Source organism: Carettochelys insculpta, chromosome 1 (genome assembly GCF_033958435.1).
Source record: "Carettochelys insculpta isolate YL-2023 chromosome 1, ASM3395843v1, whole genome shotgun sequence".
In the NCBI taxonomy this organism is placed as follows: domain Eukaryota; kingdom Metazoa; phylum Chordata; order Testudines; family Carettochelyidae; genus Carettochelys; species Carettochelys insculpta.
The window spans coordinates 271,642,728-271,669,117 of NC_134137.1; the positions used below are offsets into that span (position 1 = coordinate 271,642,728).

General features: G+C 44.5%; 1 protein-coding gene across 1 annotated transcript in view; it reads left to right on the plus strand.

The window, feature by feature from the left end:
- The window catches only part of TBXAS1 (thromboxane A synthase 1), a 353,481-nt gene that overhangs the window by 225,211 nt on the left and 101,880 nt on the right, over positions 1-26,390 (plus strand). The gene's annotated exons all lie outside the window — the stretch shown is intronic.

A 26,390-nucleotide genomic window follows, 5' to 3' on the forward strand; every position in this document is an offset into this window, starting at 1 on the left:
GAAAAATCATCCCATGGTAAATTTCAGTAATGTTGGTAACTATGTTTATAGGTCAGGAACTTCGTCAAGACTTTGAAAAGTGACTGTAGAGTCTGGTGCGCCAGTGTCTTTTCTGTGTCTTAGAGTGGTCATCCAAAACCAGAGGTACCTGAAATCATTAGGCACTTCTGAAAATCTTGGCACTTGTGAATAGGTTGCCACTAGATTTTGCCAGGTACAGGCACCACCTATAGCTCTCCAGAAACCAAAAATCCTCATGCTAATAGGATGAAGAAAATTAAGAAGAATGCAGCTACTCTTCCTGTCAATGTGGAAATGAGACCTACAAAGACTGTAGCTGGCACACTGAATGCAACAACTTGTTGTGAAATCCTGACTCTGTTGAAGTCAATGGGAGTTTTGCCATTATCATCAGTGAGGCCAGATTTTCACTGTAGTCTTTTTGTTGTTGCTGTCTTTTAGCAGTTCTGTGTCAGGCTGATATTTGCAGGTTGTCAGCAGGAGGGAATGAACCTGCGACCTTAGGGGCTACAGCCATGTGCACTACCATACGAGCTAAAAGCCAGCTGGCTCTTGGCCAAGACTAGATCAGAGACGTCAATCTCCCTTGTCAGTGGTCTCACTGCCTCTGGTGTTACATCCATATTAACGATAATTGCCATGAGCCATGTTGTAGAACGAACTATGCTGCATTTGCCTAGTGGGTGATGTTTACAGTGCTGCCCTCTTGTTGTATTGTTTTAATTTTTATCATCTTCTTCTCCATTTAAAAAAAAACTCTTTAATTTTTGCTGAAAAACCCTTGTAATACAACTAAGTCTCCCAGAAAAGTGACTCAGCAGGAGCATGTCTTCCTCCCACCAGCAACTAACATGCACAAAGACTAAATGGGAAAGAAAAGGAAGGATAAAAAATTAATGGGATGAGCAAAGTCAGCCTGTTATCACCATTGCTGTATCAGTAAATGAAACAATGCTTGAAGATAATCGCACTGACTAGATAGTAATTTTACAGCCAGGCTTAGATGTAATAATATGCTTGTTGTTTATATGAGAGCTGGGATGTCACTTTTTCTTAACCCATCAAGGTAGCGCTGCAGATGTCATTTTGATTACATATTGTTTTTTCGGGGTCAGTAAAATAATTTGAATCCTGGATGGTCGTACTCATTGACTTGTGTACAGAAACATTTTAGAGTCACGTTTTGGGAATTTTAATTACAACATATTAAAATCATGAAAGGATCCAAATCATTATAAGAAATTTGCTTCTTTGTATCCATATAATAAGAAATTCATCCTTCTGATGAAGGACCAGTCCAAAGCCTTATGAGAATTATAGAGGGATTCAAGTGGTGCATCTGCCCTGCACTAGCCCTTTGCACAGGCGGAAATTTCATACTTAGAACAAGAAGTGTATATTTCTAGAGACTTGGCAGATGGGTTATTTCAGCACATAATGGTTTTTCATTTAAGATTTTGATATTGTTTATCCTTATCCACATAACAATTTGCCTTCTGACAAATGTATCCCAGTCCTTACCTCTGCACTGTAATTCTAAAATTCAAGATGGATATTGGTGGACAGGTATAAAAGACGTCCTGATAGAAATTCACACACCAAGAGAGGAGAAAACTGTTAGTTTAAGAGGATGTCAAGCTGAGAGGTCTGAAATATGTCTTTCATGGTCCTTGGAATTGAGTCCCCTTTTAAAAATACAATCTAGATGAAATATAGGTCCTTGTCAAGTTAAAGGGAAAGCTCCCATTGACTTTAGTGAGGCCAGGATTTCAGTCACACTCCCTAGTAGTAAAAGCAATGCTTATCTCCTATAAATATTAACTACTTGTGCCTCCCGGAGAAGTGTTACGTATGATCAGCATTTGTAGTAAAGACTGCCTTAAAGTGAAAATGGGATTTTCATAGAAGCTGCAACCAAACTTAAACCTACCTGAACAAGTGAATTTATAAAATCATAGAAACACAGAACACTAGAACTGGAAGGGACCTCGAGAGGTCAACAAGTCCAGTCCCTGCCCTCACTTCAGGACCAGCCACCATCTACATCATCTCTGATACATGTTTATCTATCCTACTCTTAAATATCTCCAGTGATGGAGAGTCTAACCAGCTCTTAGCAATTTATTACAGTGCTTAACCACCCTGACAGTAGATTTTTTGTAGTGTCCAGCCTAAACCTTCCTTGCTGCAATTTAAGCCCATTGTTTCATGTCCTATCATTGGAATTTAAGGAGAATATTTTTGCTCCCTCCTCCTTGTAACAGCCTTTTAGGTACCTGAAAGTTGTTATCAGTCCCCTCTCAGTCTCCTCTTTTCCAAAATAAACAAACCCAGTTCTTTCAGTCACCCCCATAGGTCATATTTTCTAGATTTTTAATATTTTTTGCTCTTCTCTAAAACGTGCAACTCTTTTAATTTCTCTGAGTGTTTCCTACTATTCAAACAACATAGTGTAATATAAGATTAGTAATTCATACTTGTCAAATACATGCCTGGCAGATAGTGACCAAATGACACTACCATCTGATGGGTCTTAGAGGTCTCAACCTATTTCCTAATAAACAGGTGACCAAATCATCACCTGAATTTGTTTATGAGCACCCTTTTTAGGTGGTTGAGTCTCAGTCTGGCTAAGGGGCCAAGGACTTATAGGTATGGAGAATGCATGATCAATAACGGTAGGCCAGAGTGGAGCAGTGTCAAAGAATAGTTGAGGCCTGTACAACCTCTAATTATGCTTTACATGTTCTAGATATAGAAGGGGGGTGACGGTTTCCAAGGTGAGGAGACACAGGGAAGCCATTGTTGTCTGCCAATTGTGGAGATGGTGTGGCTGCTCCTAGAATTCAGAAGAGCCCTGCGTCTGCACTGTGCTAGCTCTAACCTGCCAGAAACGACTCCTCATCCAGGAATTGCCAGGGTATGATGGCACTGCAGCCACATCCATTCTGCTTCCCCCACTTCTCCAAATGCAACACCCACCTTATGCCAGAGGCTGGATGGGGAAGGCCTAGAAGTTGGCTATGCTGTGTCTGTGCCACCCATATCATTCCTTCAAGCAGGAAGGATTCCCAAGAGACCCAGAAGCTTTCCTCCCTCAACCTCAGAGCAGCACAGAGAGACCAGGTGAAACCTGTGGCAGTGACAACTGAATTTTCAGAAAAATTGACACTAAAGGTTTTAAAGCTTGCAGAGTGGTAGATTGCTTTCACTGGGCCTGCAAGAGATAATAACGCACTCTAAGAAAACAGGTATCTTTTAATATTCTTCTGTAAAAATCTCTGGAACACTGATTCCCAGAGATAATGCTCCACTGAATGAGTCACTAGGGGTAAGGTCAGTGTGTGTATGTGTGAGTGTGTGTGTGTGTATGGTGGTGGGGTGGAGGGGGGTTCACTGGGGAAGAGGGGCCATCTGAAAACCTAATTACCATGCACACTCTTCTCTTCTTGCCCTCCCACACCAGGTCCCCTGAGCGTTTTCTCTTTTATGACCTAATGAACTAGTTGCTTCAAGAACTGCTTGAAATTAGTTGAGCAGAGGAAATCCTACCACAAAAAGTCTGATCCTATCCCTGTCAGGGGAAAACTATATGGTTACTAAGAAAACTTGGTTAAAAATTTGCTAAATTCTGTGTACATTCCAGGAGCCATACCTGTGTTTGAACTGTGTAAAATGCAGTGCAGATGTTTAAAAGTAAATATTTTTCTTAGGAAATAGCACATGGAAAGATTAGACACCTATGATCTTATTTATGTTAAAGGGGGCGATGATGCCCATCAAGGCAAACTTGTTACAAGGAAATAGTACATAATCCACATTTATTGATGAATTATTGTCCGACTCTTATGTTTTTCAACATATAGGATTATAGCAGTTCTATCTATTTACATAGTCCCCATATCAGAGTATTTGAATATGCCACCCTCATTGATGAATTATCCTTGCAACATGCCTGTGGTGTAGGGAAATATAATTATCCCTAGTTTTCAGCTGGAGAGCTCGGACATAGAAAAGTTAAATAGCAGGGGTGTGCCAGGTCTGGAAATTAAACCTACATCTCCACCCACTACCTAAAGAGCAAATCGATCTCTTCTCTTGACAATGATAAAGATGTTTGGGAACCTCAGAGCTACCCTCATAGAATCACAGAAGAGTAGGACTGGAAGGGACCTCGAGAGGCCATCGAGTCCAGCCCCCTGCCCTCATGGCAGGACCAAGCACTTTCTAGACCATCCCTGAAAACCATCTATCTAACCTCTTCTTAAATATCTCCAGTGATGGAGATTCTACCACCTCCCTTGGCAATTCGTTCCAGAATACATGAGCAAAATATAATGAATCTACATAGGCTGCATCATATGGTGCAAAAGATGTCATTCAATATTAATGGGAGGTACGGGTAGTCAACATCTCTCAGAATCAAGCCAGTAGCGCTTACTTTTTAGCATAGGCTCCATGCTTTTCTACCTCCTAATGAATCCCCATGGTTTTGTTTTGAAAACTTCCATCAATTTCCATATTTGCTGGGGATTTTGGAGAGAACAGCTAAACCTCACAAGCCCCTGAAATCCCAGAGAGAAAATATTGTCAAAATCCCACTTTATCTCATTAGAGCTTCAACTAAGTCAGCTGCCCCCTTGCCTCCCTCCCCGCATTGTCCGCTATATGGTTGCTTATATACTTTAAATTAGCATGTGTGTATTTGAATGAGCAGGGCCATTGTGTACTTGCCAAAGGACAAAAACAAAGCCAAGATGCCATATTTTCCAAATTGATTTCAGGAGCCTTAGTTTTGGAGTGCCCATATATCTATATCTATGTACTCTCTCTCTCACACACACACACCCCTGCTCTCCCCAGAGCAGACCCCTGTCTTATGAAAAGTACCATGAGATTGTAAATGTCCAAGCAGAGTGCATGGAAGCTCAGTTTTTAAGGGCTCTCCCAAAAGACCAAGTTACAATGGAATTCAGTGTGGATACATCAAAGGACATCTTGTGTTCAGCCTTTATGAAAAGAGAAGACCATATTGTAGTTTTATCAGTTTGTTGCACATTAGGGATTGGTTCAGAAAGATGCCTTAGCAGCAACACTGGCAGGAGGTATCAGAGTAATAGAAATGTACAGCTGGAAGGGACTTCCAGAGGTCATCTAGGCCTGTGTTTTGCAGTCTTTTTTGTACTATGCCACAGGTTGGTTGTTGAGAAACACTGATCTAGTCCATCACCCTGGGCTGAGGCAAGACCAAGTAAACCTAGCGCATCCTGAGCAGGAGTTTGTCTAATCTGTTCTTAAAACCCTCCAAGAATAAAGATTCCACAACCTCCCTTTGCTGACTATTCAGCTATGACTACACTGCAGAGCTGTTTTGAGATACCGAGGTATCCTGAAATAGCTACTCAGCACCTAAGAGAAGTGCCCACTATTTTGTAATATTGTTTGAAATAATGGACACGCTGTTTTGGCATCCCTCTATACCTTGCTGCCGGAGGAGTAAGGAACGCCTTGAAATAGTGCAGAATTTTGACATTTGGTGCTGTCTACACAGCACCAAATGCCACAATTGCCTATTTCAAAATTAACTCAAAATAGAATATGCAATCTGTGTAGTGCAAATTGCATATGTTATTTTGAGTTTAGGGTGCAGCGTAGCTTTCCAGAGCTTAACTACCTTATAGTTAGAAATGTTTCCTGCTATCTAACCTAAATCCCCATTGCTGCAGAGTAAGCCTATTGCTGCTTGCCCTGCCTTCCGTGGACATGGAAAGCAATTGAGCAACACCCTCTTTATAACTGCCCCCCTCAGCCTTCTTTTCTCAAGACTAAACATGGTCGGGTTTTCTCAGCAGTCAGGTTTTCAAAAGCTTTTATCAGTTTTGTGACTGTCCTGTGGGCTTCCTCACATCTTTCCTGAAGTACAGAGCCCAGAACTGAATGTAGTGTTCCAGCTGAGGTTTCGCTGGTGCTGTGTAGAACAGGACAATCACCTCCCTGGTCGTATATATAGCACTCCTGTTAATACATGGCAGAATAACAGGCCTTTCCACAACTTCATCACATGAACGACTCATTCAGTTTGTGACATATTGGAGCTCCTCCCCCATCCCTCCCCAGTATCCCTTTCCAAAAGCAATGTTGCCTAAACAGTTTTTCTCCATTTTTTTATTTGTGCATTTGACTTTTCCTTCCTAAGTGTCATACTTTGCACTTGTCTTTATACAATTTTATCTTGTTGATTTCAGACCAGTTCTCCAATTTGTCAAGGTGGATTTGAATTCTTATTCCATCTTTCCAAGTGTTTTCAATCTTTCCCAACTTGGTGTCATCTGCATGTGTTCTAAGTTTTCTTTCCCTTCATTATTCAAATCAATAATGCAAGTATTAAATAGATCTGGACAAGTATGGATCCCTTATCTACATCCTCCCAGTCTGACAGTGAATTATTGCTAAGATCTCTTATAGTGTGATCTTCCACCTACACATTGAACCGCTCTAATCTGGAACTCTCGTCCGACAGCATCCGTAATATGCCATGATTTTACTTAGCCAGATGACCACTTATCATGGGTGTGGCCCAGTTTCCCGTGGTCTCCTAAAGCTTGTTTACAGCCACCAGTCCTGGCTGTCAGTGTTTTATAGTGTTATTTAGCTGTAATTTACCCCAAATGTCTTCTATGAGCCCAGTAAGCAGTGGAAGTGTTGGGAATGTGCTAGACAATGTTGACCGCCCGTGATCTGGCAAATTCTCTCATTCAGCACTTGTCAGGTTCCAAGAATGCTGGACTAGAGAAGTTCAACCTGTAGTTGTTCATCTGACTCACAGAAGTTTCATCTAGACCCCATTTACCTAGTATGCATATGACAATGTCATGTGTGATTGTGTCAAAAGCCTTACTAAAACTCAGATACATCACAAATACTGCTTCCCTCAAAGTGCTAGACCCAGGAACCCCATCTAAAAAGAAAATTAGATTGGTTTGGTGTGATTTGTTCTTGACAAATCCTTATTGACTATTATATATTATCTTGTTGCCTTCCAGGTGCTTACAAATTGATAGTTTAATAATTTGCTTGAGTATCTTTCTAGATATTAAAGTTAGGGATGCTGGTCTATAATTCACCGCATCCTCTTTGTTCATGTTTCTAAAGATAGATGCTATGTTTGTCCTTATCCAGTCCTCTGGGTCCTCCCTAAGTTCTTGGAGATAACTAACAAAGGTTCTGAGGTTGCTTCATCTAGTTTCTTAAATACCCTGGGATGAATTTTATCAGGCCCTGACAATTTGAATACATGTAATCATGGGATCATAGGGCTGGAAGAGATCTCAGGAGGTCATCTAGTCCAGCCCCCTGCTTCAAGCAGGATCAACCCCAATTAAGTCATCCCAGCCAGGACCTTGTGAAGCCGGGATTTAAAAACCTCTAGGGATGGAGAATCCACCACCTCTGTAGGCAACGCATTCCAATGCTTCACCACCCTCCTGGTGAAGTAGTTTTTCCTAATATCCAACCTACACTTCTCCCTCTAACTTCAGACCATTACTACTTGTTCTGCTATCAGACACCACTGAGAACAGTTTCTTTCCATCCTTTTTAGAGCTCCCCTTCAGGAAGTTGAAGTCTGCTATTAAATCACCCCTCAGTCTTCTCTTCTGTAAACTAAACAAGCCCAAATCCCTCAGCCTCTCCTCATAGGTCTTGTGCTCCAGCGCCTTGATCATTTTTGTTGCCCTCTGCTGAACCTGCTCCAGCACATCCATGTCCTTTTTATACTGGGGGGGCACAAAACTGGACACAGTATTCCAGATGTGGCCTTACCAGTGCTGAATAGAGGGGAAAAAACACTTCTCTAGATTTGCTCGCATTGCTCCTCCTAGTGCACCCTAATATGCTGTTAGTCTTCTTGGCTACAAGGGCACACTGTTTACTCATAGTCAGCCTTTCATCTACCATAATCCCTGGGTCCCTTTCTGCTGTACTGCTGCTTAGCCAGTCAGTCCCCAGCCTATAAAAGTGCTTGGGATTCTTCTGCCCCAGGTGCAGGACTCTACAGTTCTCCTTGTTGAACTGCATCAGATTTCTTTTGGCTCAATGCTCCAATTTATCCAGGTCACTCTGGATTCTCTCTCTACCTTCCAATGTGTCTACCTCTCCTCCTAACTTTGTGTCATCTGCAGACTTCCTGAGGGTGCAAGCCAGTCCCTCATTGAGGTCATTAATAAAGATGTTGAACAACACCGGCCCCAGAACTGAGCCTTGTGGCACTCCGCTTGAAACCGACCACCATTCAGGTATTGAGCCATTGATCACTACCCGTTGGGCCCGACCATCAAGCCAGCTTTCTATCCATCTTATAGTCCACGGATCCAATCCATATTTCCTTAACTTATGGGCAAGAATGTTGTGGGAGACTGTATCAAAAGCTTTGCTGAAGTCAAGGTATATCACATCCACTGACTTCCCCATGTCCACAGAGCCTGGTACCTCGTCATAGAAGCTAATTAGATTGGCCAGGCAGGACTTGCCCTTGGTGAATCCATGTTGGCTACTTTTGATCACTTTCCCCTCTTCCAAATGGTCCAAAATGGATTCCTTGAGGATCCCCTCCATTATTTTTCCAGGGATTGAGGTAAGGCTGACTGGTCTATAGCTGCCTGGATTGTCCTTCTTTCCTTTTTCAAAGATGGGCACTAAGTTTGCCTTTTTCCAGTCATGCGGAATCTCTCCCAGTCTCCAAGAGTCTTCAAAGATAATGGCTAAAGGTTTGGTAATGACATCTGCCAATTCCCTCAGTACCCTTGGGTACATTAAATGCAGACCCATGAATTTGTGTACATCTAGTTTTTCTAGATAGCTCAGAACTTATTTCTTCCCCATAGATGGCTGCCCTCCACCTTCCTATACTGCATGGTCTAGTATGGTAGTATGGGAGTTGACTTTGTCCGTGAAGACTGAGGCAAAAAAAAACATTGAGTACTTCAGCTTTTCTTACTTCATCTGTCACTAGGTTACTTCTCTCATCCAGTAATGGCTCCACACTTTCTCTGATAGCCCGTTTATTGTTAACATGCCTGTAGAAACCCTTCTTGTTACTTTTCACATCCCTTGCCAGCTGCAGTTCCAATTGTGCTTTTGCTTTCCTAATTACTCCCCGGCATTCTCCAGCCATATGTTTATACTCCTCCTTAGTCAACTGTCCATGTTTCTATTTCTTGTATGCATCCTTTTTGTGTTTAAGCTGACTAAGGATTTCCCTGTTAAGCCAAGCTGGTTGCCCACCATGTTTGCATTTCTTACTATGTGGTGGGATGGTTTGTACCTGTGCCTTCAGTAAGACTTCTTTAAAATACTGCCAGTTCTCTTGAACTCTTTTTTCCCCTTCATCTTCATTTTCCAAGGGATCCTGCTCATTAGTCTCTCAGGGTGTTGAAGTCTGCTCTTTTGAAATTGAGGATCTGTATGTTACTGCTTACCCTTCTTCCTTTTGTCCAGATCCTGAAATCTACAATCTCATGGTCACTGCAGCCCAGGTTTCCACCCACTTCTGTTTCTTCTAATTGTTCTTCCCCATTTGTGAGCAGCAGGTCAAGTTGCACATGGCCTCTGGTTGGTTCCTTCAGCACTTGTACCAGGCAGTTATTCCCAACATTCTCCAAAAACTTCCTGAATTGTCTGTGTGCTGCTGCATTGGTCTCCCAACAAATGTACGGATAGTTAAAGTCTCCCATGGGACCCAGGGTCTGTGATTTGGAAGCTTCTCTTAGCTGTCAGAAGAAACCTTCATCTACCTCATCTTCCTGATCTGGTGGTCTATAGCAGACACCAACTACAACATCACCTCTGTTACTTCTGCCTCTAAGCTTAACCCAAAATGTATCTATATATTATTTAATCTGATTTTCCCCTATTTTGACTTCTGTTCCTTCCCCCTTGATGTTACTATTAATTATGTTAAAAGTCTGGTCACAATTAATTTTTTAGACAAGATTGAAGCAAACTGGCTATTAAACAGCTCAGCCTTCTTGATATCCATTATTAGCTCTCATTTCCATCTAAATAAAGGACCTACATTTCTCTTACTCTTAATCAATGTTTCCTCTAATCTTTTCCATCCATGTACGGAATAAATTTTTTATGTGCACAGAGGTATGAGCGAATGAGCACCACCAATAGAAACGTGAAACTTCGTTGTGGGCACTCTGCTGATCGACTGGACATAACTTGACTATCTCCTGAATGGCTGCACAAGCTCACAGCTTATAGGGAACACTTCTCCGAGTGTATTTACAGAGCCTTTTCTTATTGCCTTTACATCCTTTGCTAGAGGTAACTCAATGTATGCCTTGGTCTTCCTGATTTTGTCCCTACCTGCTTTTGCGATTATTTTGTACTGAGCAATTTGTCAGTGAAGGCTTCTGACTGCTTCTGTGTTAGAGGGGCAAGGAGAGGCTTTCAGCAATGCGGGGAGAAGCTCTCTGGAGAAGGGCTTACACACCTTTATTTGTAGGTTTTGTGCACATTTTGCCACCTTAGTATCAGCTCCACTCTCCCAGTCAGTACAGAAGACTGTGGGTTAAGTTCGATCCTGAACCATTGGAAATTTTGCAAACAAAAACTTTTTTTTTGCATTCTTTGGCCAATAAAATTGCCTTTTTCTCATCCCACAGTTGCTGATGTTGTCAAAAAGCTTAGCTGCTTTTTCATCATTTTTATTTCAGTTTATAGAAATGGTTATCAAACTGTTACGTGTACCAAAAAGCCAGGCAAAACGTTTTTCTGATAATTATTTTAATAATGTTTTCAGTTCAAAAAAACTTCCAAAATTTGTAGGGGGAGGGGTGGAAATTGCAAAAAAAGGTGGAAAAAATTAATAATCTGTCCATTTTTGAACACTTTGAAACAAAATCAGCTTTTAAAATTTTGTTGTGAAAATTCCTTTTGACTCCATTTACCTAAGTTCTCACAGAAATGTTTAGCAATAATTAGCAATTCAACAGTTCCCCTGATGCTTGCACTGAAGGACTACATGCAGCTGGACTCTGGCTACTAGATGCGCACGTATCCCAGACAGGGAGAGGGCTCCCTGTGCATGGGAATGGAAGCAAAGCAAAATTTGTTCTGACTTTACCATGGGGGTAATTCACATTAGGAATACTTTAGCAAGGCATGTGCTAGAGTCTTCATCACTTCAAAGCCTTTCAGTTGAGATGGGATCTTGTAAAAGACTCAAACAGAAATTATTAGCCTTGGTGAAGGACTGACTGGATGACGTTCTTCAGCCTGTTTTCTTTAGAAGGTCAGAACAGATCAAGGAGTCCAGACCCAGTAGTGGATCACATGTGCCCTGGAGGCACTCTTCCCTGCCACCCATCCTGACACTCTTGCTTCCCCTGGACAGACAACAACGTGGAGGACCAGGATCCAGGCAGCTGCAGAAGCACAGAAGAAGTGGCCTTAGTCAATGTCCCCCACAGCAGCCTGTTAATGATCACGGGCTGGTGGTGAGGATGGGGTGAACAGCTGGGGCTGCAGGAAGGGCTATGGGTGGAAGAGTGAGAGTAAGGGGCTTAGGGAAGGCTGAAGAGGGAAGGGGGTGGAGCTATTGGGCTGAGGAGAGGGGTGTGGGGAACAGGGTCTGAATGCCTGAGATGGGGCAGGGGTGGTGAAAGGGGGCTGGGAGGCTCAGAAGAGGAGGGGAGAGGGAGTAATAGGTGTGGGCTTCAGAGAAAATGCAGTTGGTGGGTCACTGTAGTAGAAAATGTGGGATCCAGCCTCCCCTCCAATCATGGGGGGAAGAGCAAAATGGGCATTGCCCCAGGGCCTGATGATTTAAAGGGGCTTGGGGCTTCAACCTTTACTGCTACTATGGCTCCCTGAGCCCTTTACATTGCTACCAGAGCCCTGCTGCAGGAGTTTGCACAGCCCTTAGGGCTGCCTGGGAAGGCTGAGGTGCTACACTACAGGTAGCACTTGTGGGGCGTGGGAGAAGGCGCCATGATCGGGGTGGCACTGAGGGATGACTGCCCTTGGCCCCATTCCTTTCACCCTCGGCCCTGCCCCTGCACTCCTCTCCCCTCCAATACCTTGTGCAAGTGTCTGGAGTGGATGTTGGCTCCCCTGTGAGGACCCAGTGGATAGAATGACCATAATGGTCCTTTCTAGCCTTAAACTCTTATGAGTGAAATCCTGTCTCCACTGAAGTCAGTGGAAAAGCTCCTATCAAGTTCTTGTTGATGCTATCTATGAAACCAAATTCTGTGAAATCTGTGTCTGTAGCTGCTTTCTTCATAGTACTCCTTCTTCAGCAATCCCTTTAGCAATAATCATACAGCTCTGCTTTGAGGAATTAGAAAGCCAAACCCTCCATTGTAGACTAAAAGGACAAGGAGAGAAGCTGAGCATCCCGGTTTTAATGTTAACTGAAACACATACATTTCAATAAAGTAATCTCAAATAAAAAACATCTCAATTACAACCCATTCTTTTCTGGTCTACAGGGACAGAGAGTCAGAACTCCTATGGAAATATTAAATTTCAGCTGCACAGAGGGCTGGATGTTTTGTGATTGCCCAAATATTCAGTGATTTTAATTACAATGGAACCTTGATAAATTGCTTTGTGCCACTATCCATTATTAACAGCTTAATGAATACCACAATGGCCTGTTAAAATGGATCTATAGCAAACACTGTTCTCAGTGTTCCAGTTACAATCCCCCTTTGGTTACTGTCTGGAGGGGTTGGGGGGTTATAACTCAGCTATTTAAAAAAAATAGGGTGAAACTACATCTGAGGGTGCTGATTCCCTGGTTTGGCCAAGATGTGCTTGGTGCAGATCCTGAAAATGAAAGGCAACAAAGCTGGCTTTAATGCTGCCTTTGTATGTCTCTGAACTTGCGGCTATTTAGCAGGTCAGTTCTGTCCCCAGCACAATGCGGAGAAATCTTAGGACAGCTTACATTATGACTGGCAGTGTTGGGTCCCCAAAGGGGCCAGGTGAAGGATCACCAAAGCACATTAGCACTCTATTTCTTTTTCCCTTGGCCGTATCAACAGTACGTTCTGTGTGCTGGAGGGCTCCTCTGTGAGATGGTGGTACCAGCTTAATGGCTCTTTTGAGCCACCCAGGTGCTGCAAAGAGATAATAGCACTGACTAAGGTCTGATCTATGCATGATTTTAGTATGGGTTAAACAAAGCATTGACTGGTTTAAAAATGCCAATTTTAAAATGAATTTTAATGATCTCTGATTTGCAGTATTAAACTTTGAAATCTAATGAACTATTACTCAAAATTATTCTGTTTATGAACACAGTCACAAATATACATCCAAATTAACAATAAGGGGTCTAAAAACATAATCATAGTAAAACTCAGGCCATTTTTTCTTTTCAAAACAAACATAATAGCTGAAAGTTTTATATTGCATAGGAACTTTGAGAACTTTAGGCATTACCAAAGGGTATACAGGATCTGCTTGATTTCATAGGTCCTCTCAGAGTTTAAGCAACTAGAATTTAAGCTGTTGTGTCCAGTTTCTTAAAGAAACCTCTGATACATTTTCTGCATATACTGTTTTCCTTCAGGGTTGTATCAGTCTCCTGGGGGATGACAAACAGGTGCCAGGGGATCATAAGCATCCTGCCCTGAAATACTGTTGAATGGGGAGGGAGTCCTGGTTTGAGCCAAGCGAGATGGCAGGGAGGATCCTAGTACAAAAAGCCTAAAAATCTCTGCTTTAGTTAGGAGTAATTATGTATGTTAGACATATGATTTGCATTTACACAATTGAAATGTTTCAACTTTATTTATTATTATTCTGTCCTTAAATTTCCTCTGGAAAATAAAAGTTGTTGAATAGAAAAAGAATACCCAGATCTATCTAGCTATCTATCTAATAATTGTGTGTGTGTGTGTGTGTGTGTGTGTGTATACACACACACATATAAAATTCTGAGGAAGTGGATATGTCCCACAAAAACTCATCACGAGATAAATTATTTTGTTAATCTTTAAAGTGCTACATGACTGCTTTTTTCTCACGAGTTTTAGTGTGGTTCATTAGAATATTCAACTTTGATTTGCACATTGTATAGTCATGTATAGGAATGCATAGAGTCCTCCTCTGCACTGTCAAATCATTTTTAAATGGTATGTTAAACAATGCTGCCTATAATTCGTATGAGTAGTATTCAGTCAGGGTCTCTGCAAGAAGTAGGACATGTTAAGGTATGGTTGAGGAGACAAGCAGTTTGTATTCTGTTTAATTTCAGCTCAAGCTTTGTTGTATTTTTGCTGCTGTGTTGAAGACTTGAGTGCCGTGAGCATTCCAGACAATAGAGGTGTTAGACTACTATTTTTCATGCATTCTTGTGTCATGTGGAAAGGGCATAGCAAAATGCACAAAGTCCTCTTCTTTCTCTTTTTTCCTCTCTAACACACACACACACACACACACACACACACACACATCATTTTCATATGTGTTTATCAGTGTGTTTAAAATGCCTGTGTTTGCAATATAATGGCTGTGCAACTACTAGTAAGTCAGATTGAAACTCTGTAATGGAAAAGAGAGGATGCTTATTGCTACTAAGGAGCCATCTGTTGGATAAACCCCATAACTGAACAAAATGTTCATGCAAAAGCAGATAATAATACAATTGATCATTGGTTATGCTGTTCATATACAATGTCTCTTCCTCTTCAAATAGTCGTTTTATCCACCATCCACCAAACCTTGCAACAGCATCTCCTCTGTCCCCTTCCCGCCCCGTAGGCTACTAATGTGTTTTAGGTAGAACAGTCCTGTAGCGCTTTAAAGACTAACAAAATAATTTATTAGGTGATGAGTTTTTGTTGGACAGACCCACTTCTTCTGATCTGGAAATTCTGATAAAAGTAAACTGGCACAATGAGAATTTAACAGAAATATAGAAAATAATTAAATGAAGACTGATGAATCAGTTACATAGGACTCTGACACATAGCCAACGTACCTCAGAGCTGCCTGAGAGAGAAAAGTGCTTGATGTGGCTGAGCATAGTCTCTTTCCCCATTGCATTCTGGGCCTCTCTTCTGACACTGCCTACAAAAGAGGTAATTCTATGAAGGGAAAAGAACTGTGATGTTTATAGTGGGGCCAACACACTCGCTGGGCCCTGGGTAAGGTGTGGGGTACCCTGGCACCATACTCAGAAGGGGCAAGGCCTCAGGTATAATGGGTGGGACTGGAGCTAGCTTCCCAGAGCGCTGTGTGGGGCTCTGGCATTATTTAAAGGAGCCCTTGGCCCTTTTGAATTGTTGGGCTGCAGGGCAGGTGCCCTGTTTGCTCCCCTCCCCCTTGTTGGTAGGCCAGGATTTTTATGCCATGTCACGATGCTTTGGACTGGGACCACCAGCTCAGCACCAACCAGCTGTCAAAAAGTGGATGACTTTTAGTTACTAGATTGAGTTTCGTCCAATGACTTGGAGGTGGGCGATTCCATATGCTATTACCAGTCCTCCTAAACTACCCAGCACATCCTCATCAGTTTAGTATTCAAAAAGAAAATATGCATAAGCAAAGATGTCTCTGAATTCCTTTTTGGGAATTCACTGACATTCATACGCTGCTCAAACTGCTGTCACTCTCCTGGTTTTATGATGACAAAATGCCTCAAGAGTGAATTGCAGAGCTTTGTATATGCACTAGAGCCATCTCTGTTAACACATGTAGCTAACAATGCAAAAAAAAAACAACAGATGTATGCTGTGTGTTATCTATTCCAAAGCATCTATGAACTTAGCAGCACATATTCCAAGAGGCATTGTTACAAAAAGTAAGACACTGTCTCTTTAAAAATTATTTCTGCCCCTTCCCTGTATGTTTAGATGGCAGCTAATGTGTCAAAGAGGTAGAATTATCCTTGTGAAGAAATACTTTGTGTAACTACAAAAGGAATTAATGTAGTGTCTTTAGCCAACTGCGAACTACTTGGGTTTTGTCTACATGGCACTGGCAAAGTACATTAGAGGGATATGATTTATAGAGCACTGGCTTTAGGAGGTACCTACTTAGCATTAGTGCAGACAACGAAGTGTAGACAAGCCAAGTAGACTGTTTACACAAATGAGGGACCCGCCAGCAGAGTTTATAGTGTGCGGTTAGAGTCCAACACATTAGAGTGTTTCACAAATCACAGCTTTCTGGCTTGGTTTGCTGTGCTGTGTAGATGAGCCTTGAGTTAAGCAAATTCATTCCCATGGAGTTCTATTGTCATATCTTTTTGTTGCATCCCAGTCTACTGTTTTCATATGGAATTCTCCACTTGACTCTTTCTGGAATTATAAAGTGCTTTTCTGAGCTGTCCACCTGATGATGCCATGGATCATAAACTCCAGCATGAGCTGTTCTTGGAATTGCCCAGACAGCAAGAATGAGCATTTTATTACTTCGAGAAAAAAATGACCTTGCTCATGTGACTTATGACTGTAAATATGTATCAATAACTTATGTGCTGATGGCTCAGGGAAATGAAGACTGTTGCAATTAAAAAAATTAAAACTTTCAAAGCTAAAAAGTTTAACCTAAGAGTACACTTTGGAAAACTGTGGAGTAGCTGCATTAAGAAAAAAACATGTGGTTTTGAGCAGAACTGAGTAGTGAGAATTGTAGTATTTCTTTATTCTGCATGTCCAATCAGCCAAGCCTGTAACCAGGAATCTTGTGGTTCATATGCAGCAGCTCTTATTTAGGATAAAAAAGAAAATCCTGGTAGAACTATAAGGACCTGCATTAAACTTGTCTCAGCTTGAACTAGCTTTTTGGATCATCTTCATTCATTAATAACTGAATCTAACATTCAGATTTATTTTCACCTCCAGACTATGTGGAATATTTTGACAGTTACACCATTTTCTCTGTAGGCTCTGAACACCTAATACAAGTTGGCACTTCTCTGTATGCGTGCTGACACTTTTACATTTTGTTTTGCTTCACTGCTGTGCTCTATATAGGAACACCTAAATGATCTCTGGTTTGTTAACCAAATGAGGAACTTTCTGGGATTGCACATGGTGAGTGATCCTTGGGAGCACAGTAGTATCACTTCTCCCCTCCCCTGCAACTTCAAACATTGGATTTTTACAATATGAGCCACAAGGTGTATTTTAATTTCTCTGGTGAAAAGAGAGATTCCGACCAACCCATAATTCTTCATAATGTGCAGAGTGGAAAGCTGGGCATTCTTCCCTGTCCCTTGCTCCCAGCACTGTGTGTCTTCAAGTGGAAATTAACAGAGAGAAATTGCTACTGTACTTTTCAATGGCCTGATTTTCCTGCTATGGGGTGACTCCATTGCCAGACGTGCTGAAATAGCATACTCTTTCTGTGTGTGCATATATAGGATGCTAAAAACACAAGCTCTGCTGTTGACAAACACAAATTGTTGGGCTCAGAAAAAGAATAACTGTATGACATGCGTCTAATGACATGGGTCCTTGCCTGTGAAAGCTTATGCGCCAATAAACCTGTTAGTCTAGAAGGTGCCACAGGACTTCTCATTGTTTTTGCGAATACAGACTAACATGGCTACCCCTCTGATAACAATATCTGAAATTTCATCGTCTGTTATATGTAGAGGGTCAGACTAGATTCTGACCTTAAATGCAGTCTAATTTCTCACTCTCTGTCCTTCTCTCCTCTTACCCCTCTCTCATGTGAGGATTTTAAGTGCTTTTACAAACCACAGTTAACATTAGCTTCATAATGCCATGTAAGGTAGACGTGTATTATTATACCCCTTTTTCAGCTGGGGAACCGAAACTAATTGTAATTCAAAGACAGCAATTGGAATAGAACTCAGGTGTCCCCACTCCAGTGATGTAAATGCTATCCATTATAACATACCACCTCTCTGCAGCTGTTTGTGGATATGAATCCAGCCAATAAAATAGCATCTTACAAGGTATTAGCCTAACACTTGATTTGTTTGTAAAAAGACAAGAGCCCTCACCCTCTCAAAGGAGATTCAAACTGTGACCCTATCTAATTCCCTTATCCTGCAGATCACTCCAAAAATTTGAGTCTTGTTTGTTCACTGGATGGTTCTTCCAGTGTCTCTCATGACTATGACTACTGGATAATGTAACCTCTTGATCAAGTTATCACAATAATGCATCTGTTTTCTGTAGAGGAAAGAGAATCGGTCTGGATTCTCCTCCCGCAGACAAGGATATTCATAGTTAATTTGCCCACTCTCTAACTACAATGAGTATAATCAGCATAGCATTCCTGGAGCCAGGGAAATTGACTAAACTTTTTACTTTGAACTGTATGAAATTGTTTGAACCAAGTCCAAAATAACACAAAACTTCCCTGCTCTGGGGTTTCATTAGAAACACAACACTCTGACTACGTTTGTCAAAAGGTTCTCGAATCTTTCAAATAAACCCGGGGCTGGTATTTTACCTTTGGCTTAAAAAAACCTCATAAAAGAGCCTTGTTGCCTTATAAGATATGCATGTCATTAATCTCTCAACTTGTTTACGGTGAGAACACCACAACAATTCAACCAGTCAGTGTTAACAAATGCAAACAAACTAGTTTCCCAGACAAGCCAAAAATATCCAAACCACCCTCAAACAATGACTTTAAGGATGGCCTGTGTTAAAAGATAAACCTCACAATGCCCTTGAAGTTCAATAAACTCTGGTTCTTTTGGACTGAGATGGAAACTACATTCCAGTGTTGGGAGCCCTCCACTGGGAGTTCACTGCCCTCAACCCCCAGATTTGCAAATCTTGGGTCTGTCCACTCCAGCATCCCAATTACTTCCAACCCCTGGTTTAAAACATATAGGCCGTATCCACACAAGGACTTTTCGTTGAAAATAAATTTGAAATGTGCAGCTCTTTTGAAATGCGCTCGGGAGCGACTACACACAAAGAGCACTAATGTGAAATTCAAATCAGAGGAACAGAGCCCGCATTTCGAAATTGCTCTTGCACTCCCGTGTTGGGAAGAAGGCCCTATTTCAAAGTAAATTTTGAAAGAAAGTGTGTGGAGCCGTGCTGCGGACCCCTATTTTGAAAGAGCGGGTCCGCCACAGCACCAGCCCACTGGAGCACAGAAACACGCCAGGCACCCTGAGCGGGGCTCTGTGTTCTCTGGTTCTGTCTGCTTTTAAAGCTGCACAGAACCAGAAACCCTGTGCAGGAAGCTGAGAATGTGCAGGCAGCCACAAGCACATGAGCCTGCAGCCCTGCCCTCCAGCACTCCCACAACGCTGCCAACTGCCCCCAAAAGGGTGGATGGCCAGCAGCCAGGAGCCCACTGCCCCCCAGGGACCCACCCGCGAACCAGGCAAGAGCTCCCAGGGTGCCAGCCAGGGAGCCAAAAAATGTGGCCCTTCCTGGTTTGAGCTAGAGCTCGGAGACCTCCTTGGCCTGTGGACAGAGGAGGATGTTCTGCTGCAGATGACGGGGCGGCAGTGGAACACCGCAGCCTTCTCGCAGCTGTCAGCAGGTGTGATCGCCCAAGGCCACCCCCACTGGACTGCGGACCAAGTCCACTCTAAAGTTAAGGAGTTGCAGTCAGAGTATTGTAAGGCCCAGGACACTGCACGCCGGTCGGGGCAGCGCCCACAAGCTGTCCCTATTAGGAAGATTTGGACCAGCTCCTGGGGGCGAAGGAGCCAGCTGTCCCAGGCAAGGTTGTTGAGGCAGCCGAGCCAGAGGGGGAACCCCAGGAGGCTGTGGGGGACAATGAGCCAGGACCCTCCAAGGAGCCCACTCCACAGCACCCAGAGCAGAGGCAACATACCAAACAGGACAGCGTTGTGGAGGGGGTCCAGTGATGGCACATTGGTCATCGCCATCCCGCCCTGGTCCTCGAGACAGGTGACCTCCCCCAGGCCTCCCCAGAGCTCCTCAAGGGACCTTGAGGTAGAAATGGGGCATTACAGACATCCTGGGGAAGGGGGAGGGCAGGGCTGGTGGTGTGGGGAGGGCCCAGCTTCACCCACAGCTGGTTGCAGGCCACCCATCCACACTCCGGCCCTAGGCCAGATGCACGAGCCTCGGCTGCATACCCTGGCCCTAGGAGAGGCTCGCATGTGCCCATCAGCACCTGCTCTCATGGCCAGCCACACAGGGACATGGAGTAAACGGGGTTGGGGGTGGACCATCACTGCTGTTCACCCCACCCATGCTGGGATGCCCCAGGGCCACTGGGTGGACGGGTGGAGGGCATGGGCGGCTGGGCACCAGGTTTGGGGGGTATGTCCCTGTGTGGCCAGGTCACAGGACTGATGGGTGGGCTCTGTCTTCCCTTCTGGCTCTACAGCTTGTGTGTCCAAGGGCCAGGCCAGCTCCATTGACATCCTGGAGAGCCCTGCAGGAGCCGATGAGAGGGACAGGGCACTGGCGCCAAGGCCCGTGAGCCACACCAGGAGGGCACACTGCTGACCCCAGGAGGAGGAGGGCCCCGCCACACAGGCAGCAGCATGGCAGGAGCAGAACCACCTCCTGCAGCAGTGGATGGCTATGGCGGAGGCAGCTTGGGAGCATTTTGTGGGGACGCTTGACACCCTCACCCGAGCCATCACCACTCACCTGGACCTGGTGCCTGCTCCAGGGCCAGCCCCTCCACCCCCACAGCCCTTCCCCTGTAGCTCCTCTCCCCCCCCCCAGTGCTCCCGCCCTTGCTGTCTTGCTGCTGCCAGACCTCTCCCAGCCTCCCAGATGGAACTGGGGTGGAGGCCAAGGGCACAGCACCCCCGCCTCAGTCCTGTGGTCCTGTGCCCATCCCGGCCCCACAGGAGGCCCCAGACTCAGGGCAGTAGGCTGCAGCAAGTCACGGACCCCCACCCTCTCAGAGGGGTGAGGGTCCCCCCATCCCTAACTCCCCAATTATATATGGTTCAAACCCTATCCCTAACCCCCCCCCATTGTATATAGTTCCAACCCTATCCCTAAATCCCCCGCCTCATTTTATATAGTTCAAACTCTATCTCTAGCCACCACCACCCACCCATAGTATATGGTGAAGTTTAAAAATAGGTGTGCATAGGTTTTTCAACATTTCAGTAAGGTGTTTATTTCCCACCACCCCAGTGTCCCTTTGGATTTGTGGAGGAGGAGAAGTGAGTGTACAGGAGGGGCAGATGTGGGGGCGTGGAGCTGGCTGTTCAAAGTGTGGTACAGCCTCAGCCCCCACTCCTCCCCTGCATGAACATTTTGTGTTTGCTCTCCACAACATTGTGGAGAGCACAGCAGGCCACGATGACCATGGGCATGCTGGGGAAGCCAATATCCAGCTGTGTCAACAGACACCTGCAATGCCCCTTCAGGCAGCCAAACTCCCTCTCAACTGCATTGTGGGCCTGCTCGAGGCAGGCATTAAACAGGTCCTGGCTGGGGTCTGTGTAGGCTGTGTATGAGTGCATAAGCCAGGCCTGCAGTGGGTAGGCTGCGTCGGCCACAGTGCAGGGGTTCATTGTCAGGTTGCTGACCGGGACCTCCCATGGGGGCAGGTATTTGTCCTCCTGCATGCGACAACTGAGCCAGGAGTTCTGGAACACACAGCATCGTGGGCCCTGCCTGACCAGCCTGTGCAAATGTCCATAAATCACCCATTAGAACTGACGAGAGCCTGGAGCACCACAGAATGGTACCCCTTGTGGTTTATGTATACTTCAGCACTGTGGGGCAGGCCCCGGATGGCTATATGGGTCCTGTCAAGTGTCCCAAAGCATTTTGGAAACCCTGGCTCAGCGAAGCCCACAATGACGACATTGAGGTCCCTGACACAGATGACCTGGTGCAAGAGGATGGGGTTTATGGCCTGGATGACCTGCGCAGGATGGAGGGCAAATGCAGCCCTGAGCATGTGGTGGGGTGCTCCAGGACACCCTGTCCCCTCCCAGGGCCCCATCCCCATACTTTCCCAGGGCCTCCTCCCTGTTTCTTCCCCTCCCTGTGGTGGGTGCATGACCAGCTTACTTCAAGGAGGATGACCCCAATGGTGGCATTGCCCATTCCAAATTGGTGCCTGACAGAGCAGTTGCTGTCGGGGGTCGCCAACTTCCATAGGGCAATGGCCAGCTCTTCTGGAGGAGGAGCGCAGGCCACATCCTTGTGTCCTGGTGCTCCAGAGCAAGTTCGAGCCATTGGCAGAGCCCCAGAAACATGGCTTTGGTCATTCTAAAATTCTGGAGCCACCGTTCGTTGTTCCACTCCCCCAGGATGAGCCAGTCCCACCACTCAGTGCTGATGGGATACCACCACAGGTGCCGACAGACCTGGGGCCACCCACCTCGCAGCATACGAGGCACTTCAGGAAAGTGGAGAGGCAGCTAGCCTTCTGGAATCACTGCTGGATGGCCAGGTTGAGAACAACCAGCAGGCTGGCCACTGCCTGGAGCAGTTCCTCAATGGGGAGCTGCTGGTGATCCATGCGGGGACAATTGGATGTTGACTGAGCTATGCTCCACTCTGCTCTATGCACATGCTGCAGACAGCCTGGCAGCCCCCCGCATGTGCAAAGGGAGGGTGTTTGGGAGGGGGCCTTTAATGAAGCAGCTGGCCCCAGGTCCCAGAAGGGCTTGGCAGCCATGCTTCCCTGTCCACACCATTTCATGCTCTGTCCTTTCAAAAGATCGCCTGGGGCTGTGTAGTTGCTTTATTTCAGAAGGACGGAGGAGTCTTTCAAGAGAGCAGATCGATGGCTCAATCTGCTTTTTGCGTGTAGCCTCTCGATTTCGAAATTCAAGCTTCTGAATAGTAATTTTTGAAAGTTCGCATTCTGATATTTGTCTGTAGTTTGACCACAGCCATAAGCTGCATCTACACGGCCCCTCTGTTTTGGAAGGTGCACGAAAAAGAGCGATATTGGAAATGTAAATGAGGTGCAGATTTAAATATCTCATGCCTCGTTTGCGTATTCCCACATGATCTGGACTCTGAAAGAGCCATTTCCAGGAGCCAAAGCAGCTGTGTGGATGGGGTTCCTTCGAAAGCAAATCCCTCTTTCAAAAGCGCCCTTCTTCCCTTTTTCCTATTTTGTTTCAGGAAGAAGGGAACTTTCGAAAGAGTGAGGGTGGTTTCTTTCTGAAGGAACCCCATCCACATGGCTGCTTTGGCCTCTGGAACTGGCTGTTCTGGAAGCCAGATCATGCCAAAATATGCAAATGAGGCACACGATATTTAAATATGTGCCTCATTTGCATTTCTGATTGTGCTCATTTGCATGCCCCTACTGAAAGGGAGGGGCTGTGTAAATGCAGCTATAGAAAGCAGGGAATCTCTGACATTGGAGTGGCTGCATCTTTTTTTCCTTCTTCAGAGGGCTAGAGTTTGCATGCTTTTGATGTAAAATATAGTGGTTTTATTCAGAAGCTGGATATGACCATCTTGTTTCAATTTGACAGATACTCTTCCCTGAAAGCTTCATTTTGTTTTCCACAATAAAGCTCCCAGTAAAAAAAGAAAAAATAAGAGTTTTATTCTCCACTGCTTTACTGATGCCAGGGAAGCTATTGCAAATAAAGAGCTGGCCCAATTTGTTGACACTCAGCAGTGCAAGTTTAGATACCAAAATGTGAACTAGACACAACTTACACAGCGTTGTATGGCTGAGTCAGCAGAGAGCCTGAAACATTTCATCAAAGAGGTGTGAACTTCCTCCGTTTGCATCTGTGAGATAGTTCTTAGTTCTAATGAAATGTAATGTCCGCCTCTTTTGTTATTTCACTGCCAATCAAAGCAGGCTGCAAAGAGGAGGTAGGGTCATGCTGTATATGCCTGACACAATCTATTCTTCGTGGCAGTTCATTTGGGCAGCATGAGTGTGTGGAATTTCACTTGGCAGGAGCTTTGGCAAGAGGTGCTTGGGAGAGCTTCACCAATTACATTTTCCAGTCTGGTTACTAGTTTAATATGTAATTTGCTTTGGTATTTTTTCTGTTCAATCAGTCCCCCAAATTGAATTACAAGTGTGAGAAAAGAACTGTCGAACTCATTGCAGCTGAAAGTGTCTTTCTGACTGAAGAGTCTATGGGACATTGTTCTGGCAGTGCTCTCTGTGAGCTTTTCTCTTTTCAAAACAGTAAACGAGGAGGTCCACTTGGGTAACAAAAGCTGAGGATCAGTAGTTAAAGAGTCATTCTCTTGGTTTAACTTAAACGTTATTTAAAAATGTAGTTTCCCAGTTCAAGGCTGAGTGAGCTTGAAACCCTGCCCAAGACCCCGTGACTCTTGTGAGGAGAAGAATTATGATATATGTCTAGAGTCCTTTGACAGCTGTGACGCATCGACATGTAGATGGAAGAAGGAATGATAAATACTGCTGGATTTGCCTTCACTTGTACTGCACACATCTATTCTTCTGCTGCACGCCTGTAGCACAAAGCCAGTTAGTTCCATGGAGAGTGATTTTTCTGCATGGCCAGGTGATGTTTAAGGAGGCTAATGAGAGGGACAGTCTGGCCCAGATAAATAGTGCAGGAGAGCACATCACAACTGAAATCCAGACTTTTCCTAGTATATACCGTAAACCCTCGCTTTAACGGACAAATGGGGGGGAAGGGGTGTCTGTTAATGCCGAAAATCCGTTATATCCAAATGGTTATACTGTATGATGATGCACTGACCTTTCCAGGCCATCTCTCGCTCCTGTCCTATGCTCCCCGCTACCCTTTCCCCCTACTGCCCCCAACCACCTCTTCCCTTCCCCCCTCCTGCCCCATTCTTCCCCTCACACCTTCATCTCCCTCTCCCAATTACCAGGAGAGGAACTGAATGCCGGCCTGACTCCTTCCACCTCCTGCAGCTCTCAGCGCTGCAGCTCCTCCAGCCCCCCAGCCCCAAGCCACCCACACGAAGGTAGAGCGTGGCTGCCTCAGCCTGCCAGCGGTCAGCAGGCCCTGACACAAAGGCTGCTGCTCAGCGCCACTGCAGGCAGTGGCAGCCAGCCACCGATCTGCTCCGTACTCACAGGGCTGGGGGAGGAGTGATCCTGCGCTTCACTACAGCCTCCCCCCCAGCCAACTCCTCTGGCCCTGGCGGCCCCAACCACTCTGGCAGCTCCTCCAGCCCTGGAGGTGGCTCTGGTGAGTTGCCTACATATATTTGGTCAGGGGAGGCTGGCAGATGGCATCTGTTATTTCCGAAGTCTGTTATATTGGGGTCCGTTTAATCGAGGGTTTATTGCACTTTTGAAAGGGACGACTATGGCATGCACTAAGCCGAAGCCTTATCCTCCTGCAAACCACACCCAAATTATAGTCTTTTAGGCAGTAACTAAACCTTCAGCTTTCATGGGTTCAATGAGAGATGCTTCCTTGTGGGGAAAAAGTAAAACAAGGAAGTCCATCTTATTTACATGACTGCGCTTTGCTGCTGGCATTGCAGCTCCCTGTTTCTCAGCTGTGACCTAGCTAAACAAGACCGAATATGATATATAAAAGCTACTATTGGCTTCTGCTCCCTGTTAGGAAAATCAAAGGAACTTCCCACTGGGAGGAGTGAGCCAGCTGCTGAATGTGATGCTCAGAGATTGTTTTTATGTGGTGGTGCTACCAATATTAGATCAGTTGTCAAACTGAAAAATGTGTGTTTGCTTCCCTGTGAATGTACCTGAGAGCCTCCTTCTTTCCTCCTCCAGCAACTGACAAGTAATCCAGCTTTTTTTTGTTTCTATGCCACTGTTTTTCCCAGGCACCATGCCGTGCTTTTTGAGGAAGGATGATTAGACTACCTTTGTGATCCCAGGAAAAAAAAAAAGCCTGTCTCTCTGTGATAGCTAATAACCAACCTGCCAAATGGCAATCTCCTTTCTCTTGCTGGGCTGATGATTTTTAATGTTGCATTCTGTACTGATATGTAAAATAGAGCTGGATGAACTGTTTACTGGAGAGGATTTGTTAAAATGTACCAGTCTGTTTTCTTTGTGAATTATCAATGAAAGAGATGTGATTTTTTTTCACAGTGTATTCATTCTTCACCTTTATTCCAACAGTGTGTTCAAATAAACTTAAGTTTTCATGGATTGCTCTCTAAACTGTGACTTTTAATAGTCACTGTTCATTAGGGAGCCAATCACAAAAGCTATTTGCTTCTTTTCTCTGATTGGATAGTCTACAGTTCATTAACAAGAAGTTACCTTTTTCCTTATAACACAAAATGGCCAAAATTGTGATGGCAGCATATTAGCACAATACATTAGTGAATATTTAACTGGAGCTGGTATTTATTTTTCCCCACAAATGTTCATGTGAACTCACCACCTTTGCTCACTCTGTTCTATTTTTTATTATGATCATTATAACTTCAGTTGTTCCGGAAGTCCCTGGGGACCTCATACAAGATCAGGACCTCATGTTGCCA